The sequence below is a fragment of the Malurus melanocephalus genome, unplaced genomic scaffold, assembly GCF_030028575.1.
Source record: "Malurus melanocephalus ecotype Western Australia unplaced genomic scaffold, MMel_1.1 scaffold_85, whole genome shotgun sequence".
NCBI lineage: Eukaryota > Metazoa > Chordata > Aves > Passeriformes > Maluridae > Malurus > Malurus melanocephalus.
In genome coordinates this window covers 1,192,704-1,206,722 of record NW_026623317.1, presented here as the reverse complement: position 1 = coordinate 1,206,722, position 14,019 = coordinate 1,192,704, and the positions used below count along the sequence as shown (strand labels likewise).

Below are 14,019 nucleotides of genomic sequence, written 5' to 3'. Positions count from 1 at the left end.
GAGCCAATGGGTTTTCTCAAATTACCTCCAAGGCTGATTTTGGTGGTTTTTTTTTTTTTTTGACTTTTGCCATTTTTTACCGCACCAGAAGGGAGACCCTTCATTCAAACAACAGAACCCATGCACAAAGGGGATATCCATACCCAGCCTTTTCCCTCCATGAGGGTGTCAAATCCCTGTTTCTGGCCTCTCAGGAAACTGCTGTAACCACYAGTCTGTAAAGTGGTGTAGGAAAGAATTCAAGATTCATGGTCAGATGGAGTGAGGTTGGTTCAATTCACTTCCAGCAGTGTTAGAGAGGAGCTGGATCTGCTGTCAAGAGTGGAAGAAATAGGAGTTTTAAAAGAAAACCACTAAGAATGGCCAYGCAGAAGTGGAAGATTTAGGTAGGTATTGTGTTACTGTTCATACAAACAGTTTAGTCAGTGTTGGAAAGCAACAGGTTAGTGTTGGATCACATCTCTGTTCAAATCACAGTAAGTGGCATTTTATCTTGTAAAGCGGATTTTATTTTTTAAAACCATAGACAACCACAAAAAGACACCAAATCAAAGACCCTGTTTAAAGTAAGCATCATTAAAATGCAATATTTGCTATTTAAATTTGTCTGTGACCGTAAGCTGATATCTAGCTTTTTGCTCTAAATATAGTATTTTGTTTCCTGTTGAAGTCAAAAGATGGCTTTTTCTTTGTTCAAATAACCATTTATTTGTACAATAAACCAAATCACAATGTCAGCATGAGCATCTCTCAAAATTCTTTTTTAATGAATGGCTGCTGTTTTCGTAAATCTTCCCCCAGCCCTGACCAGATCCCAGAAACTCCCTCAGAAGCCAAGTCCCAGAAATGGGGACTTAAAGATTTAATATTCACAGATTTTGAATCAAATGTCTCAGGAAGGAAAAGGAAAAAAAAAAAAAAAAAGGAGTTTCTGGATGAAGCAAAGTATTAAAAGGGAGTATTTTCTTCTGGATTTGTGTCCTGTTTTCATTCCACCCCTTTGGAATGACCTCAGCTTTTTGAACTCTTTCTGTCCCACAGGTGCTGCCAAGAGGATGCAATCCCCATGTACTTCCCAATTCCTGTCCTCCAATCCTTCTCCAGAGCCTCAATTAGCCAAAAGCAGCACTTGAGGCTCTCAGAAACTCATGTRCTGATCACTGACCAGAAATTTCATGGATAAAGGCCAGATCACAGCTAAAACTGAGCAGATATGTTTCTGGTTTTCATAACGAACTCTGTAATTTAATATCTTTGAAATCTCTGTCCTTCTCTTGAAGTTGATCTGTGGGTTTAAAGGTATTGAAAGAGAATGTCAGGTAGCTGGACAGGCATAAACTATGATCACACAGGTCCTGTTACCTTGGCTAAACACCACCATGAATAACTTCTGAAAAAAAATCAATGTACCTGGATTATTCTTATCTCTAGCAGTGACTTAGAAGCAATATACAGAATAACATGCAATGAGAGYCCTGTGCTGGTGATGAACATCTAGAAACTTTTCCAACATTACTAACTTCTAAATTTGTGATTTTGATAGCATCCTTCTCCTTCACACAGAAACAAATTCAAGTCAGCTAAAGAGATAAGCAGCTTATCTATTTTAAAGTTATTTTTCTTTCTCTTTTCCTGCAGGTACTTCTTCAGTTCAAAAGGTCAAGGCAGAAGGACATTCCTGGAAGYGATTCACTGAGGGGGAGAAGGAAAGAGCAAAATGCAAACACAGCTGATCCTCAGTGAATTGGAGTTTCCCCCAAAGACTGTCACAAATAGGTACATCTCATCCAGCTTTGCTTCTTGGGATTYTGCTCTTTTATGCACCATATACTAATTATCCCACCAGCCTGCCTGCGACATTTCATTTGGCATTTTTCCTGCTTCTCGCCTGTAAATTTACATCAGAGAAGAGATGGAGTGAAATTATTAATGAAAATGTATCCACAGGTGTCTTTCCAAAGGAAGGGAGCAGGGCTAGCGTATGGAACAGATCCCCGCTTTCAGATTTCCTTTTAACGCGTTTCCATTTAGTTCTGAACCCCACTGATTTGCATAGGCATGAGGATAAAAGCAGACACAAACATCTCAGCTGGTTCTGAATTTCCCCCCTCAGACAGAATTATATATCTGCTGCTCCTTTCTGTGTGTGTTTCTCTCAGGAAACAGGCAGCATGGTGTTAGCTCGCCGCTCTTGGTTCTCTTTAGTGGCCAAATCTTAAAAAGAGGATTCCCCAATGAGCTGAGACACAGTGGGTGGGATTTCTTTGAGCAAAACTCTCCAGTGCTGAAATGCTGCAGAGAAAGAGGGACTTCATTCTGCAGCGGAGGAATGAGATGAATTAATGGTGAACAGTGTGGTGCTGGGTAAACTTTGGGCTCTACAATCTCAAGAGTCCTTTTCCAGCCTTAATGACTCTGATTTTCTGTGAATTGTGGTCTAACATTTGATGTTTGGGCTGATTTTTGTGTGATGAAGCCCCCCAACATGATCACGGCACGCTGGAGCAATGAGGAGAAGCTGTGAAGGAAATACCAACAATGTCACCAGCAGCTGAGAGGAAACAAAGGAGTTGTTGCAGAATACCCCAAACTGGAAGGGATCATCCAGTTCAGCTCCTGTCCATGCTCAGACATCCCAACAATCCCCCCTGTYCATCCCTGGCAGTGCTGTCYAAACKCTCCTGGAGCTCTGGCAGCCTCGGGGYSGGGACCATTCCCTGGGGASCCTGACCACCCTCTGGGGACAGAAACTTTCCTTGATATCCAGCCTGAAGGATTTCCCCTTGATTTGTACATACATGCCTTGTGTCCAATCCTGCAGCAGGAGTAAATTAGTGTTAGTTGCTCAGCAAGTGGAAGGCACCATGGAGCAGTAAGATGGATGTAGAAGGTGGCTGTGAACAGAGGAGGATGCACAAGAAGATCAGCCCAAAGCTGATGTGCTGCTGGGGAAAAAAAAGTGCAATTTTTTTTTTCTACTCAGTTAGAAGACACCTTTTCACCAGGCAGAGTCAAAACACAGGACAATGCCTAAATACAGAAAATGCATCAGTAGGAGGGGTGGCTGTTGGGCAATCACTGCTCTCCTGGTGTTGAAATGTGAGCTCACCAGTTGGTCTGGAGTGTCTTGTTTTTGAAAGTTCAGTGTATGAAAATATATAGCAGGTAAAAATATTTTTGGTCTGTCAATATTTTCTAAAATTTAGTCCATAGCCCAATATAATTGTAATTCATTGTCCAGTGCTCCATTAGATACTTTCTCCAATTTTCTATTAGGAAGGTTATTTTTTAGCTTCTGACAACAAGATTTTTTTTTTTTTTTTTTTTTTTTTTTTTTTTTTTTTTTTTTTTTTTTTTTTTTTTTTTTAACTGCTGTAATTTGTTACTTATCAGTATACCAATACTTCTAGTAAAAAATAAGGTTTTGTATTGAAGAAGCAAATTCACTGAACTGCACCCCTATAAAAAAGAATCATGGAGGCGAAAAGAAAAACAGACCTTTCAGAAACTGAAAATATCAACTGAAAATTTCTTTCTTTCTTTCTTTCTTTCTTTCTTTCTTTCTTTCTTTCTTTCTTTCTTTCTTTCTTTCTTTCTTTCTTTCTTTCTTTCTTTCTTTCTTTNCTTTCTTTCTTTCTTTCTTTCTTTCTTTCTTTCTTTCTTTCTTTCTTTCTTTCTTTCTTTCTTTCTTTCTTTCTTTCTTTCTTTCTTTCTTATTATTAGCTCAGTATTTCCACTTAGCACTTTTTTTCTGATTTTCAGGTACATCATAATCGGGAATCCTTGATTGTTTGTTTTCCCTGCCCAAAATAGCCCCACAACAATCTGATAGAGTCTTGCAATGGACTCATGGCTTCCAAAAAACCCCAATTCTAATATAATTCACATGAGTCCTATAGCACCACCATGCTCCTGACTATTCTATGAACTTCTGCATTTCACCAGAATCCTTATGAACCATATTGGGTACAGCAGATCTGTTTTTAATGAAACTGGAATTGCATAATTACAACACTCCCATCCTTGAAGATGCAGGCAGATGTGGGGAAGGGCTCTCCATTCGTGTCATTGAAACACCATTGCAAATTACCTCTGTGTTAACTACATTTAGACAGAAGTTCAGAGGGGGAAAAAAAAAGAACTTCCTTGATAATGACAAGACAAAAATATCCATAAGAAAGAAATAAAGATGACATACTTCTTTTTTTCCTTGACATACATTTTTAACATGGCTTAGGGGCTTTGCTTCCTGAGAGTTTGCGTCGTCGTCAGCTGTCAGGGCCCTTCCATGCATGATTTATGTACGCATAATAAAGACATCGTGGTTGAGGGACTGATCTGTGATTTCCAGCAGCTTTGAAACTAACAGCAATAAAATATACAGCACATGAATAATATAGGGTTTAGTTAAAAAAGATCAAGTTTTGAAAAATGAGAGGCATATTTATTTTCAATTGCTTCATCTGCTCTTTTATTTTTTCTTTATTTTTCCCCCCTTAGGCCGATTGAATGACAGCTTTTGAGGGAGACGGGCCTAAGATTTCCAATCTTTGGAATCTTTTAAGGGATCGTTTAAGCCATCTCAGTTCAGATGTAGGACAGAYTGTGAAGGTGCTGGGGCTTGAATTTAAATCAGCTCTTCCTAAAGCGTCACAGAACTTCCCACACCATTTCTGCAGCGGGGCTGGCGTGCTGCATTATTTCTCAGCAGTGTCAAGGGGCCATCAGCAGCGATTGCTGCGGGCACACTCACCCCACGTGGGGATGAGCAGTGCCGTGGTAGCTCTCAGGCCATCAGTGAGTCGTGCTGAAATGCATCTCACACAGCTCATTAGCCTGCACGCTTTCCTGCTTCGCTCAGCTGGCAGGGCTCGGTCATCGAACTGCTTTTCCTGGTGCTGTTGTTGGTTTTTTGCAGCATGGGAAAAATGAGCACATCTCTACCCAAATTTTTTCCAGCTGATGACTGGATGAAAGGAACTTTTTCTGTGGTGAAGTCAAGATGCAGAGATTCTGCAATTTAGATGGAATTATTTAGGAAATCTGTGCTAACCAGCCCCTAATTACTGCATTCTTGTCCATCCCCATGAAATTATCCATTTTATAAAGATAGAACTTCATCCAGTATCTAGAGAAATTTTACTGGTGCTGTGTTGCAGTCACATTTCAAAATTTGYCTRTGTTCAGGTTAATGAATTGAAATGRGGGATTAGATCCTGCTTAATGACAACAAGAGCACGACAAAGCTGCAAAACCCTTCAGGAGTTGTCTCCAAACGTACATTAAAGTTTTCATTCGGCTCTGCGAGTAGTGAAGGCGGACAGAGGTTCTTCATAGCCTCAGAACCAGTTTTAATTATCCCCTCCCTGGGTAATTACTAACAGGGGAGGAGAAGACTGCCTGAGAGCRTGGATGCTAATGGGTTCCCCCGAGAGTGAGAGCCCAGAACATCAAGGAACACATGATGGGCTAACAGCCCCTCCAACGTGCTGCTGCTGGCTTGGAGGTGGGATCTGCACTTGAGMTATTCCTCGATGACTTGAGGACTAAACCACACGTCTTTATAAAAGCAAAGCTGTTCTTGTTACTGAAATATTCAAGGGGAAGGGAAATCGTGTCGCTAAAACTTGGGTTTTTGACACAGTCAAAGGCTGTCAGAGCGAATAATGGGRGGAAGGTGGAAAGGGGATCTGAAGGATGTGGGAGCTGTGTCCTCACCACTGGTTGGGGTGTTGCTTTTTAGTAACAGCTGTACAAGTGACCTGCAAAATGGAGGGAGACCTCATGACAAATTTGGGAATGGAAACCAGCTATTACTTACGCCATGATGAGGCTTGTTAAAAAAATTAAAAGYCTAGACACTTGTGGAACTAAGTATGATACCTCAAAAACGTCATACCTTAAAAAAGTCAGGTCCTGAGATGGTGTCTCAGGTCTAGTCTGACATCAGGTATTTGTAAGATCATGAACTAAGGTGATTATTCAAAATCACCCATCTCCCTGATAGGTAAGSCATCAGACCAGAATCACCTGTGAATGAGCTGTGATGAGCAGGACCTGATGTTAAAAATAATGTCTTTATTGTTTTATTTATTTTAGAAACATTTTTAAACCAATTTGGTTGTACTTGGAGGGCATTTAACAGATAAATGCCAGGACAGAGGGTGGAGTCAGAAGAAGTGATTATTCCACTTCCTCAGGTGTTTTCCCCCGAGATCTTCCTCCCATCAGAAAATTGCCTCATGAAAAGCCTTTGCATAGAGATGGCATTAGAATATGAGAACAATATTTCTTTGGTAGCCTTTGACCTGAAAGTAACTTAAAATGGGGTTTTATATTTTTTATTCTTCCCAGGTTTTGATTTCACAAGACTATTAAACCTTTCCCAACTCACCATTTAGACTGAGAGCTGTCTGGTGTCCATCCCAGGTCAAACCCAACCCYTGAGCCACCCCCTGAGGTTGGTCCCATTATTCCATTCAGCCTATTTCCAACTGGTGGACCTTCTGGAGAACCCCATGGAGCCAGGGATAAAGCTCAAGGCTTTGTTTGGGAGATAATTACTCCRAAATTATGGACCAACTGGCTTTGATAGAGCAATGGAAGGCATAGGGGGAAAAGGGCCTTGTGGGGTGATGTGAACAAAAGGATAAATAGCGGGTCTGGAAATTCAGACAAATCATCATCAAGTGAATGACCCAATGTGCCCCTAGACAGGAACATTTGGGCATTCAGAGATACATGGAAACAGAGGAGTGGGCACGTGAGCTGCCCCAGACTGGTGTACAGTTGTGTTTATCACCACATGGGCCAYGTCTTATTCTCCTCTGCATCTCACACAGCAAGATTTGGGATCTCTCCCATATCAGACTCTTGGGGATGTCTGTTAGACACAGTTATTTCCAGTGAGATATTTGAGACAAGGCTTTGAAGGCTGCCTAAAGGAGGGCTCTCTGTGAACCAGAAACACCTGGTGCATTATTCTCTATAATCTATGTATGAGCTTTTTGTACTTTACAGAGAGAAACCAAACTAGCTCCAAAACCACCATGTCTCAGCTAATTAGTGCCCTGGCATTAATGACTCTGCACTTCCCACCATATTCCCTGGGCTGTTGGGCTTTAGGTTCCCAAAGCTGACACATTGGCACGGTCGGGGTCAGATCTTGGCTGTGCACGGGGTGAAACACTGGAGGGTCCCTCCCATGGTATGGGGTGAGCCCRTGAGGTGCTGGGAGGCAGTGGTGTGTGCACTCTGTGTGCCCACAGTGGGGTGGAAGCCATGGGGGCTCCTGCTTCAAGCTGGATCCTACAGTCACAGTCCCCCCACAAGCCACATGACTCCGATTTAGGAAATTCTGTCCCCCCTGTGCCGCTGCTCTCCACAACAAAGGCATAGCCCTGCTGCCTTCTCCCCCTCTGCCTTCTGCAGCTGTCACCACCTCGTGCCAAGAGTCCAGCATTAGGATGTTTGGAGCTAAAAAGTCCTGCTCGGATGATCATGCTTGTATCAACTAAAAGGCTTTCAAAGCCCAGCTTAGGCAAAATATGTGACACACACCACGAGTCCAATCATCCCCCTCATTGTCATCTATGAAGAGTTGTTTTTTTCAAACCAAGCTTTTCCATTRTAATTTTCTTCCATTCTTGTTTCAGCTCACTAAACATTAACCATCATGACCTACTGCATAAACCCAAACCATATTAAACAGCTTGGGTTTATAGCCAAATCCTAACACCCTGTTTGGGGAATGGCTACAATGCTTGGCTGTTCCTATAGTTCTGTGGGTTGGGGTTTTTTTTGGACAAAGTTAAATCTTCGCTTGACTGAAATGTTTTGAATGTGTTTAACACCACACTGCTAAAGCAAAACACATAGACAGAACCAATCCATTTGTTTAAAAACAGTACAAATATTAAAACAAATATAAAACCCAAACCAATCTGCAATATAGTTCCAAAACCCGAAAAAGGAACTTACAAGTTTTTATGAACGAGCTTATATACATATATATAAATATGCGTGTGCGTATGTATTTATATTTTATTCTCATGGATTGTATTTATGTCAGAACACAGGAAATGGCCTCCACTTTCAATTTACATGTGGCTCAACACAATCAYGTGCTTTCCCATGGATAAGAACCCACTGCTCCTAACAGAGCTGCCAGCAAGCAGATGTAAAAAAGAACATTGCTGAATATCATGGTTTTRGTTTCCAGAGGAAAAGGCAACGGAAGGTGAGGGGGGAAAAAATGCCTCATAGGGTGCTATAAACAAAAGGATAAATAGCAGGTCTGAAAATTCAGACAAATCATCATCAACCAGGGGCATTCTGAGCAGMGTCTCCACAGAATCATACCTGTGCTTGGGGCCATCAGATGTTTTCATTAGTAACCAGGATTAGATATAAAGTCACTGCTGATRGAATTTGCAGCTGATGAAGATTGGTAGAAGTATAAATAACTGCAGGGTGCATGTAAGGGAGATCACAGGCAAGGTTCAGCTTATTTGGGCAGAACATGTTTTAACAGAGCTGAAGGCAGTGCAGCCCATGCAGGGAGGCAGAATTCATCTTCTGTTCATCTTTCAAACTGTTATGAAATTTCACACATGGGAAAGGGGCATCTTTCCTGCAGCCAGGGAATGTGAGGGATGTCTGTATGGGACAGGTCATGGTGGGTGAGTAATTCAGCCTGAGCTCTGTGCCTTGCTGAGACTCTCAGCATTCCTAATTCCTCCAGAGCATATAGAGATCCCTGAATGGAGAGGGATGATTGCTGTGATGGCAGGAGGAGTGTCCCAGCAGAGGTGGCTGACCTTGGTCTCAGAGGTACCTTCAGGAGCAGTGSTCTGTTGTATAAATCCTGTTATATCCTGGACAAAAACTGGGAAATGAGAATTAAGAGGCGCAAGTCAAAGAAGTCACGCCTTCACAGAAATACATGTGAAAGCATTTTAATTAAAATCTTGACTACTCTCAGTGAACTAGGAACATGATGTAAACATGACATGTTGAATTCCTAAATGGGTGAGTATGAATGATGTTTCTTAGAAAATAGAGAYGACCCAGTGTACAAAGAATTAAAGTCTTTTGTGTAGGTGATACTGAGGAGCTGAGCCTGTTTGGAACGTTTGCCTGCAATCCAGAGACTAAATTTTCAGCAAAGATCTTGGAGCAGAGGCAGGAACCTCTGTCTGACCATGAGATCAGGGCAGCAGGTCTGCACTTAGAGCTGAACATTAATCTATATCTAGATAAGGCAAGCAAGCCTACCCAYCTCATTGGTTACCCCACTCTGCATGATCATGCAAGACCCTGATCAATTCCATGTTTTGACACATCCAACTTCTGAATTCTCTCAATATCTTTTTCCATTACTGACTTTACTCAGCTAAACTCACTTGAGGGCACAACCCTTACCAACACAGAAGAAAAGTGCTCCTACTCCTATGGCTATTAGATGCATCTAAATCTATAGATCTATAACGTGTTTTTATAAGTGCTGTATGAACACTGTAAATACTGCWCTTCAGGGCTTTTAATGTTGAAAGTCATGGTTCTTCCTTGTATGAATATTACCCCCTCAACAGAATATTATTGCAGCCCTAAACCTGGGTGCACAATTCAGTGTGAGTGAAATAGTAATTCTACATACATCCCAGTTTGCTTTCTATCAAGGATGAAAAAAAAAAAAAAAAAAAAAAAAAAAAAAAAAAAAAAAAAAAAAAAAAAAAAAAAAAAAAAAAAAAAAAAAAAAAAAAAAAAAAAAAAAAAAAAAAAAAAAAAAAAAAAAAAAAAAAAAAAAGTATATTTAAAAAAGGATAAATCTCAGAAAAGTGCCAGACAAAGGCAGCAGAATAAAACCCCAAGAGTGAGAGACCTTTCAGACTCAAACGGACAAGGAGAAGATGGAAATGTAATTTGACTACTGGGGAAATATTTGTGTGGAGAGAAGAACCCATTGAGAAGAGGGTTCTTTCATCAGGCACAGAGGGACCAGTGTGATTTAGAGTGAGGAAGAACAAACTGCTAGGGAAAGCAGCCTGCTCTCTATTTCACCCTTCCTTTAAATCAAGGCTGGGTCTCTCTCTGGAAGAGAATTTTCACAGGACATYAATTACTGGAATCAGTCTCGGGAACAGTTGAGTGAAACCTAATAACCTGTGACATAGGTGCTCTAAGCAAGATGATCCTTTGGCCCTAAARTCCCCACATCTTGGGGATAACAAGAGCAGAGCCCTACACAGCAATAGGAACAGAACCAGAGTGTAAACAGGGGAGAGACAGAGCCGTGATATCCAAACTGTCAGGATGAGGAGTGCCTCATCATTCCCTTTTTACACCCAGATGTCAGCTGGATGCTGGGTGGATGTTTTGGGACCACGAGGGTGGCAGAAAGCCTTTGTGCACACAAATATCACAGCATCACCAGGCTTCTTTGATAATCTTTCCCTTCCACACCTGCGGGTCTGGAACCTGCTCTGTCCAAAGAGGAATTGCATTCAGCAAGGCCAAGGGTCTGTGCAGGTGCACTGTGATTCCCTTTCAGCTCAGCAGGTATCTTGCTGTGTTTTGCCAGTCAGGATAGAGCATTTTAGGACTGGAAGAAGCTATTTCACCAATCCTTCTCCCAGCTCGTGGTTTACTGCAAATATTGATGGTTTACAACACGGATGTTTTACCGCTGAATTTTCTGCTGGGCTGCTGCTTGATTTCAGTAATGAATTCCASCCCGCCTATTTATTTATATATTTAYYTACTTACTTACTTTAAGCAGCAGAGCTGACAAGTCTCACAAGAATTATGTGTCATAGGGAGGTGTCTTAGCTGATTTGAAGAAGCAATTGCAAGGGCAGGAATCCTCAGCATGTGAATTAAATTTTATAGGAGACACACAAAGTACAGTATGTTCTTGTTATGGTGGAGGATTGTACTGAGACACAGAACTGTTACACCAGGGAATGATCAAGTCCCACCCAATCCCTAGAAAAAAAATGTTATTTGTCCCAAAGCAAGGAAATCCTCCCTKGTGTGCAGCTGACTGGGAGTACCACATATTCCTGAAATGAATGGTGCAATCACTAACCACAAGATGCTTTCCCTACACTCCCAAATACATCCAAAAGGCTTTTCTGATCCCAGATCTTCATCTGGAAACCAAAGTTTGAGATGTGACCTATCAAAATTGTCAGTAATCAGAAGAAGGAGACCCCCTGCCAGCATACCAAATAAATTTTTAGAAAAAAAAGCATATTGTTATTTGTCTTGAATTTTGATGAACCTTATATTTTCTGAGTTAATTTCTGATCTGAGAGTGAGTGCTTTGTTGTTACTCATGTTTATTTCTCATTGGAATAACTTTCTTACCTCCTTAGGTATGAAAGGGTTAATGCTCATTTGAATGCTGGATGTGCTGCATGAGTRAAGTCTCATCTAAAATGCTAAATTGTCTTTGTCATTTGGAACCTCTCTGAACTTCATGACTGAAAAGGCAGAAAAAGAAGACAGAATGGGCCAGAGAAGTCTCAAACTCAAGTCGTTTTTTTTTAAATTCTTTGTTACAAAGGATCAAGTATTCCTGCACTAGAGCAATTTTTGGTGAGAGAAAACACTGTTGATATTTTTTCCGAGAGTGTTTGACATTTATCCATGCAAGATGAAGGTCAAACCCTGTGCAGGCAGCATTCCTTCTCCGCCCATCACCACACACTGAACCCCCAGACACATCTGTGCTTCCAGAACCGACTCCTCAGAGCTCAAATTGGAGACCAAACCCAGCTACAACTGAACACTCCATCTCTTCCTGGACAGAGAGTTCTCTGTAACCCAAAACTTACAGCCCTTMGTGTGATTTCCCTGTCAGCACTTTCTCACACACTGAAAGGGGCTGGAATGACCAGCTATGACAGCTCCATCTCGTAAAACATATCATACTGTCTTTCTGGACCCACACTGAATATTCCTGCTTGCACAAGTGAGTGTTTGTCCTGGTTTGCCAGAGCAGGAGCAGAAKCCTCCAGTTTTGTCCTTCTGACATTGACCAATGATAGAGACTCAGCAGATGGTAAAAAAAAATAAATCTTTACCAACCTTGGAGGCACTGATGTGGTACGGTACCAGCTGACACCAGCTGTTGATTACCTAAACCTTGCATTTTTTATTTTCCTAAATGTACATCAGCCGCAGCACTTACTGTCACATAACATTTGCAACTGTCTAATCTCTGTACTCTCCTCCAAATCAGGACTTTATCTCAACAATATAGGACTCTGCAAACACATTAGGATATTTGTGATGATCCTTTAAAATGCAKTCACAGGATAACACAAGGTGTACCTGAGCAAACTCACACAGAAATATCATTCCTGTATACTTGTTTGTGAGAGGTATTTTATTTACTCAGCTAAATCAGGAAAAATAATCACACATTGTAATTTTTTTTCTCTTTAGAAGCTGTATAATATATGCCAAATCAAACATGTAACTTATCCATCTTTAATAGCATTCTTTGTGCCATGTAACTGAACAGCAGCTGCTTTGTCAAGTGACCAAGAAATTAGACTTTGGCAAAACAGGGGTTTTCATCAGCATATGACCTTAAGATAACATTTACATTTCAGGAGATGCTGTTCCAGTCAGAACAGAACTGCAGGGCAAATTCRCATCTCTGAATACTCATGGAGGCATCTGACAGAAAAGCTAATAAACGTGCGAGATTAGTACAGTTTTATTTTCCATAAATCTGGGACATGTTCAGCAATGTCAAACGGGTTCTTGTGCCTTTAAACGAATAAATAAACCCAAGCTTACTCTGAAGCTCAGAAGTGAGGTGGAATTCATTTAGCTCATTACCATTTAAATGATAGATGGACAGGGTAAACTCTTTTCTTTTGAGGCAGGGGATGGACAATGAGGAGAGCAGTGGTATTACATAAATTTGGGCTCCCAGGCTTAGATGATTGGATTCAGATGTTTCCAAGGAAATTATTTGCTCCAAAAGGGCTCTTTGGTTACTAACAGGTATAGCAATCATATTTAAAACGTTTTTACTCACAGTCAGGCTCCTATATCTTCAGTCACATAGGATTTACTGGAGGGTTTATCCTTGGGCTGCTCTGTTGAGCGCAGAGAATTCAGGTGGGTGCTTTCACAGGGTTGGCTGCCAAGACACACAGAGGAAAAAAACAACGTGTTTAGGGGAGAAATATTTTGCTTTTGCCATTTTGGCTATGATTTATTTCCCACTTTTGCAGCAGGTCATTATTTGGCTCTCCTAACTTGAAGGGAAATTTGAAGAGGAGAGAGGTAACAGGTATTTTTTTTCCCCTGTTCATTTATCCATGAGAAAAAGGAGGGACCTGGGCACCTGAGAGTAAGAAGGTAAGATCTTCATACTTAGCCTAGGATGAGTAAGAAATAAACATTTCAGTATTCTCTAAATTAACCCAGTCTTCTGTCAGCCAAGTTCCATTGAAAAGAAGGAATAAGATGATAGGTCATTTTTATTTGCCTTATTCAAAAGAGAAAAAAAGGAACCCCAAAACAATGAAAGAATAGGAGATTTCACATGTCACACCTATGCTGCAAAACAACAAATAAATTGCTTTTTTTTCTGGTTCTCTTATAACCTGGAAGCTTGATGTAAACTCTCCAAAAGTTTCCTGGGCACCCAAAGATCTCCCTGTCCTCAGTTTCCCGGGASCTGACAGCTCCAGTAAGGGTTATGGAAAACTCTTGTGGTGTGTACAGAGCTGTGACAATGCTTTGAGTCAGGATCAGACACCTGAGAAGAAGGATGGAGACRGGAGTTTTGTGGGAATTGGGCAACTCTTATAACTCTCCTTCATAATAATGCTTCTTCCTAACAAAAGASCTCTTTAATAAATGGTCCCACGTGTGGCTTTTCTCAACCCAGTTGGTGTTAGTGGCCTCCTGAGTGGTGACAAACTTTTCATCATCCATGCCTTTTCCAATTTTTCACATCTGAAACCTGATGTTCTGCCTCGACCCTTTTTT

At 41.1% G+C, this 14,019-nt stretch overlaps 1 long non-coding RNA gene across 1 annotated transcript in view; it reads right to left on the bottom strand.

Annotated features, from left to right (window-relative positions):
• The window catches only part of LOC130574519 (uncharacterized), a 247,782-nt gene that overhangs the window by 66,468 nt on the left and 167,295 nt on the right, over positions 1-14,019 (bottom strand). The window contains exon 2 of the long non-coding RNA XR_008965442.1: positions 13,058-13,162. This is a non-coding gene — a long non-coding RNA (uncharacterized LOC130574519). The remainder of the gene's footprint in view (positions 1-13,057; positions 13,163-14,019) is intronic.